This window comes from Ursus americanus, chromosome 6, assembly GCF_024610735.1.
Source record: "Ursus americanus isolate L20-20 chromosome 6, mUrsAme1.1.p, whole genome shotgun sequence".
NCBI lineage: Eukaryota > Metazoa > Chordata > Mammalia > Carnivora > Ursidae > Ursus > Ursus americanus.
The window spans coordinates 34,729,950-34,737,571 of NC_142132.1; positions in this window are offsets into that span (position 1 = coordinate 34,729,950).

Genomic DNA, 7,622 nt, shown 5'->3' on the forward strand with positions numbered 1-7,622 from the left:
ATTTCAAAGAAAAGACAGGGGAGGGCACTGCAGGCCGACAGGGATGTGAAGTCTTGGGACCCTGGGCCAGCAGGTGCCGGCGGCAGGGGAACGTGTGCTGGGAAGAGGGCCGGTTAAGGCGGAGCCAGGCTGTGGAGATCTGGGAAGGGGAGTCCATTCCCACTCTCCCAGTAGGACTCTGAGCCACCAAGTGAGATGACGAAAGTCCTGAAGATCGCTTGGGTGGGGGTGTGGGAAGACGTCACAGAAATCAGACCGTCTCCGTAGCTGGGATGTGAGAGAATGAGGGTTAGAACGACGATGGTGGCAACAGAAACTGGCAGGGCACGATGACAAATTTGATAGAGGGAATAAAGGAGAGGCTTAAATAACAGGTTACCAAAGGAGAGAAGCTGTGTGAGGCTGTCCCTCCTCTATTGAGCAAAGTAGCTTGGAGGGCAGCCTGTCAGGGCCGCTATTAGGAGCCCCGGAGAGCCTGGGAAGGAAGATTGGTCTAATCTATGGAGCTTTTCTTCTGTTCTTTTCCTCGAATAGTGACGCAGTGTGAATGCTAATGCGTGCAGTTCAGGCAATTCGCAGCGGGATCGCCCAGGAAAGCCAGCTGGCTGCCAAGACACAGCCCAGGGGGACCTTCACCGTAGTGAATCGAACCCAGCCAAGGGTCTGGTTGAACCCGTAGGCGGACGAGTCTCCCCTCCTCCCCCCTCGGCCCGGGGTGCCGCAACCTGCCCCCGCTCAGCTCTGGGGTCAGGCGAGCGTGCACTCTGCAAAGATGACAGAAAGGGGGCTTTTGTTGCGCCTGAACTTCCGCCACCAGCAGGGACTGCAAACTCCGCAGCTCGGTCCTGGGGGAAGCAAAGAACAAAAAGCGGAGGGAGCGGAATGATTGACAACACAGACCCAAAGCCGAGGAGGGGAAGAGATAAGATCAGAGAGCCAGGAACAGAGGGATTTAAAAGGCAGGACGTGGCCGGGAACTAGAAAAGCTCGGTAAAGGGGGGAGCCCCCCGCCCCCCCCCCGCCCCGGGGGCCCTGGGAGAGGAGTGACAGTGTGGGTGGCCCTGCAGTCGCGAACAAAGGCCGGGCGGGGGCGGAGCTCGGAGCGCGGTCGTCGCTGCTGGGATTAGAGCAGATGGTTCCAGCAGGAAGTTAGTGTTCCGAACATTTTCTGGACGTGTCAGGGTGTGAGACTGAGGAGCTCACGGCGAGGCTCAGTTTCTGTACTGGCAGAAAATGGTTTCCGTCTGCACCGTGAGGGAAGCTCTGCTTTTCAGGAGGGACCTGTAGCAAGCAAAACCACAGAAATGAAAATACAAGCAAATGCCAATGTATTGATTTATAACGAGAAAGACGGCTGTGGACAGAGCAGAATGTTCATGTCAGCCGATCTGGAGATGATCTCCCTGCAGACAAGTGGCCAGGGAAGTCGAATTATGGCCAAAAGGTTGTAGGTGAGCCCACAACCAGAACAAGGGTAGTTTGCTACGTCATTCACAACCCGGATGCGGCTGACACAGAATGACGAGCCCTTGGGCAGTGCTTAGATGACGCTGGCAACTTTAGATGCTTTAAATTTCCCCGTTTTATCAGCTAGACCACTGTTTCTCAGGGTCTGATCTGAAAATACCTGCATCCAAGTTCACTGGGGAACTTAAATATTCAGATTCTCAGGTGTCATCGGAGACTTTTCAGAATCAAAATCTCAAGGGAAGGGCCCTGGAATATGCATTTTATATGCATTCTCCATAGGATGTGTAAAATCTAAACATAGTTTTAGGTTGATCATTTAGGTTGATCATTCACTTTCTTTCCAGTCTTTCTTCAAGTGAAGTCCACTTGGTTGATTGGGTTTGTCCAGTTAAACTCTTGTGTGATGTCTAGGAGTTCATCCCTCCTCCCCTCTGGGTTCTAATTCATTGAATAATCAATGTAAGAAGTCAAGTGGGGATCTAAGTGTTGGTTTTATTTAGCACTCTCCTGTCAGGCTTAGGTGGACAATGGGGCTGGGGCCTCCCAGGTCTCTATTAGAACTCTGATTTAGGGGTTTTTAGAAGCCTGAAATAGAGAATGGCAGGGAGGCCCTGACAAGGAGGCCTTTGTGCGTGGGGAGTGGGGACGGGGTCAGGTACATTTGGGCAGGTCCAGAGGAATCCAGAGATAAGAGGTAGGGCTATGCTGCAAAATGGTAACTCTGCCTGGTAGACATGTGTGAGCTAGTGAGTCCCTCTCTCTTCCCTACTGTCCCCAAGAAGGCAGGTGCTGACAGAAGTGTTCCCTTCTAGAATTACTTGGATGTTCTGTTTCCCTGAGCTACTCTCAGTTGCATTTCACTGGACTTCTCCATGAACTTTGACCTCACCTATCAAGCCCCCTTTCTGGCTTAGTTCTTCCTTCCAGCTCAGTTTCTCCCATTGTGTCCAGTGAGGACTTCTGCCTCTGGCCTGCCTTCAAGTAACCATACCCAGGTTCTGACCCCTCAGCCAAGTCTCGGGGCAGATCACTAGCAATGGGGGGCGGGGGTTGTGGAGGAAATCAGGCACAGGCTGGACCTTCTTCTCAGTCACCTCTTTTTATGCCTCCTCTGAAGCAGCTTTCCCAGTGGAAGAGAGTTGGAGGGTGATTCTCAAGTCAAGGGAAGAGACCCAGTAGTGCTTGCTTGCTAGATTCTTCACAAAGATGCCAGTGGTTTTGTCACAGTATCCATGGTGAGCCTAGAGGAAGACAGGACCTACATCAGCCTGAGAAAGTCAGGATGGTTTCCCAGAGGAGCTGTCTCTCCATAGTGGAATAGCATCAGAGCTCGTGGCGTTTTTGCGCAGGTTATGTGACAGCTCGTGGTAGGAGTTCGGTGGTTAGAGGGGAGAAGGATGCAGTGTGCCTGAAACAGAGACAGTTTAGGGAACTACAAGGACATAGATATAGCTAGATCAAGGGGACCGGAGGCATGCGACAGGCTGAAACGTGGGCAGGGGCCGCATTCTGGTAGTCTCTTCTGCCAAGCCCAAAGGTTTAAACTTTATCTTGCAGTCAGTGCTCTCCACAGTGGGCTCTGTCTGCTCGTTGGGGATGTACAAAGTGAGCTACTGGAGTGTGAAATGAAAATCTAGACCTACTTATGCTCATTAAAAATTTAACTTTATTGGGGTATCTTGTATTATATTTTTAATGTAAAATTAAAAAAAATAAATGTTTCTAAACTATAATGTATGGACTGATCGTGGCCCCTTCACTTGGTCCATCTGTCCAATGTGTCACATATGGAGCATGAAGTGTCAGGAGGACAGAGTGAGATGGGAACTCTCTAGTTCCAAGTCTATCACTTGGGCCTTCAGTTTTTGTTTCCTTTTACATATGCCACATATTTCAATTTATATTGCCTGCTTAAATAGACTGATAGATTATATTACATTTTGACCAAATGGACTTTACAAACTGGACAGATGCATGGCTTAAGATGGTCTTACAAAGAAACTATAGATTAATAAGAAGCTTTTTGCAAAATGGGCTGGGATAGAGACAGCTCCCAGCAAATGGCTTTTAACCATGTTAAAGATGATCAGTCTAACTCATGGTGATAAATGGAAATTAAAACTACACAGGGATATAATTTATCACCTATCAGATTTGCAAATATCCCAGTTTGACTCAATACTCAATTGGCGAGGCTGTGGGGAAACCAGCACTATCACATTGGGGGGGGGGATGCAAAATGGTACCACCCTTATGGAGAGGACTTGATACTATTTAGCAAAATTACATAAGCCTGAAATATCTTGTGAAGTCAAGTAGCAAGGAAGCCAGCAGATTACTGGGGTCATGTCAAAAGACCACAAGAGTTAAATTGAATAGGCTCGTATTGGTGAAAGATGGGAGAAATTAAGCTTTAACAAGAATAATAAGTGCAATGGATTGACATACATCAAATATGTTTAAATCCATGAGTTCAGAATGACACAAAAAACTTTGGTTACCTTTGGAGGATGATAGGAAAGCAACTATTATTTAAAAACTAGTGATAAAGGGACAGGATTAGCATTTATTCTTTTCCTATATAATTTCTATCCCTTGGGAAAAGAAATGGTTGAAGTTAAGAAGTATTAGCATTATAGAAGTATTCAATTTACTAAATGAAGAAGGCATAATAGAATTAGAATATAACCATGAAGAAAAGATTGCCTTTATACACATATTCCAGCTAATAAATGAGGAATGATAAGATTAGACTAATACCATATCCCTAATGAATTGATGGATTTATGCAATGATTGTCCAGGGCTGCTCGCATCCCCAAATATGCTTCCTGACAGAGTCACACACCACCCATGAAGTAGTTTAGCCAAATAAATTGAACTGAATTTGATAAAATCTCTACATATAATTACCAATTTGTGGGAAATACAGGGAACTGAGGAGTTTGTTAAATGACACTTGACACTCTACAGGACAAATGACTCTGCTTCTTTAACATATGAGTTGAGGGGGTGGGTAAAGAAGATGGAAAAGAGACTATAAATTAAAAGAAACTTTAGAGACATATAACCAATCCCAATGTATGAATTTTATTTGGACGCTTATTCAAATAAATAAACACACACAAAAAAGGAGTTTGAAGTAATTAGGAAAGTTTGAGTCTGGATTATATATTCATGATATCAAAGAGTTATTGTAACATTTTTAGGTATGGTAATGGAACTGTGGTTTTCTTTTTAGATACATACCCTGAAATAATTATAGATAAAGTGATATGATACCTGGGATTCATTTCAGAGTAATCCAGGGTTAGGAGAATGCTATGAGAAGTGGGTAGGAATATAGATGAAACAAGGTGTTGGCTGTGAGTTGATAATTGTTGAAGCTGAGTGAAGGGCAGATCAAGATTCATTATCCTATCCTCTCTACCTTTGTGTATGATTGAATTTTTCTATCATAAGAATAAAATAGATTTTTACAGATAAAACAGATTGAAGAGAATACAAATACTGCAAATACCAACAAAATAGCAGAACTGACATATTCCTCCTAGGATGAGCCTTTTATCAGTCATCTAATGAGATAAAAACAATGATAATCTAATTAGAGCTGACATGAAGCTGGGAAAAATCTTTTAAGTTACTGTGACTATTTGAAATATGTTTAAAGATGAATCCTGATCTAACTGCATATTGTGCCTTAGGATATTAACCACTACTCAAAGATCAAAGCCACTGTTTCACATAATTCACCTATTTTTTAAATCATTTGACTAAAGAAACAGCCAGAGTATATGAAAGAGTGGCTTTCAGACATTGGATGACAGGCAGTGAGGAAAAGTGATCCCTGAAAGAAGGGAAATGAATGAAGTGAGCCCAATAATTACCCCCAGTTTACTACTCACAGAGAGTTTCCAGGCCAAAGTGCAGGGAAGGCAATCCCAAAATGACACTGGCAGGTCCCTGTGTTCAGGACACAGGGTTGAGAATTTAGAGAGGTCAGAGTGGCTAGAATCTACCAGGCAAAGTTTTGAAGAGGAGGGGCGCCTGGGTGGCTCAGTCGTTAAGCATCTCCCTTCGACTCAGGTCATGATCTCAGGTCCTGGGATGGAGCCCTGCATCAGGCTCCCTGCTCGGCAGGGGGCCTGCTTCTCCCTCTCCCACTCCCGCCCCCACCTGTATTCCCTCTCTCGCTGTCTCTCTCTGTCAAATAAAATCTTAAAAAAAAAAAAAGGTATTGAAGAGGAGAAGCATCACAGAGCCAGGGGTCCTCTCACTATTTAGCTGAAAAACTGATTGGCATGTATGTATGGTGAACCTACACAGGGCCACCAGAAAGGAGTAGGGAAAACAATTTTTGGACATCCGAAAGAACTTGGAATAGTTCACCTTCCCAACAGCCAGAATAGAGAAATTTCTTAATAAATGGAGCATCACATAGAGCACTCAGAAGGGTACTACTATTTCAGTAGTGGAGCCCAAATAGCCTAGACGATGGTTTCTCAGTCTTGGCGCTATTGATATTTTGGGCCAGGTGGTTCTTAATTATGGAGGGCTGTCCTGTGTATCCTAGAATGTTTAGCAGCGTCCCTAGCCTCTACCTGCTAGATGCCAGTAACACATCTGCTCCTCTAGTTGTGACAACTGAAAGTGTCTCCATATATTGCCAGCGTGCCCTTCCCTTAGGGTTGGAATTGTCCCTGGTTGAGATCAGTTGCTGAGATGAAAAGTGGCTCTCGTTCTTCCTAACAGAGTTTAAAAGCAAGCTGCAAAAGGATTAAATTGTTTCTAAGGAGCTCTGCTGCATTCTAGAACAAGTTTAGAAATATTGAAAACACAATCTAACATGCCAAAATATAAATTTTACCATGTCTGGCATCCAATCAAAAAATTCCAGACATGCAAAGAAGCAGAAAAGATAAACCTCAATGAGGAGGAAAACAATTAGAAACAGATTCAGAAGTAGCACAGATGATAGAATTAAGAGAGAAGAATGTTAAAATAGTTATGATTAATATACTCCATATGTTCAAGCATGTACATGGAAGTATGAATAGTTTTAGGAGAGATCGAGATGATATAAAAAAAACCATAAAAAACTTCTGAAGATGAAGAATACAATGTCTAAGATGAAAAATACACTGAATGAGATTAATAGTAGATCGGATACTTCAGAAGAGAAAAATTAGTGAACTTGAATACAGCATGGCAATTATTCCATTAAAACACAACAGAATATCAGCTTTGGAACAATGTCAAGTGGCTTAATATGCCCGTAATTGGGGTTTCAAAAAGAGTGGAAGGGCTGGGGATAAAAGATTTTGAAGAAATAATGTCTGAAAAACTTTCAAATTTGATGAAAACTATATATCTCCAGATTCAAGAGTCTCAATGATCTATAAGCAGATGAAAAATGAATAGTACACCAAGACACATTCTAATCAAATTGATAAAAATAAGTGCTAAAGAGAAAAATCTTTTAAAGGAACTCGAGTAAAAACACAAATTAAATACAGAGGAACAAAGATAAGAATGACAACAGGCTTCTTGTTGGAAACATAGGAATAAGAAAACAACCAAAAAAAAAAAAAAAAGAAGAAGAAGAAGAAAAGAAAAGATAGCATAGCAACATCTTTTAAGTATTGAAAGAAAAACACCTCTGTGGATTTAGAATTCTATACCCAACAAAAATATCTTCCAAAAATGAAAGCAACACAAAGATTTTTTTCCAGGCATATAAAAGCTGGAGAAATTTCATGGCAGCAGACCAGTACTACAAGAAATCTCAAAGGTAGTCCTTAACGTAGAAGGAAAATGGAACCAAACAGAAATCTGGATCTACACAAAGGAATGAAGAGCGCCTGAAATGGGAAATATGGAAGACTCTTTGTTTCTTATTTTAAAATATCTTTTAAAAGTGCCAGGATATTTAAATGTAAACGGGTTTTTTTTCCCCTGAAATCAATAAATAACATTTTATTTCACCTTTATGTTATCCTTTGAACATCTTTGGTTTTATATTAGTGTAGTAGGCGTGTATAATATTTATCAATCAAATGAAAAGGTAATAATATTTCACTAATACGTATTATACACAGGAGTTGCATGCTCTTTTTTTTTCAGATAACAATGAATGATTAAAATCTTGGAGAT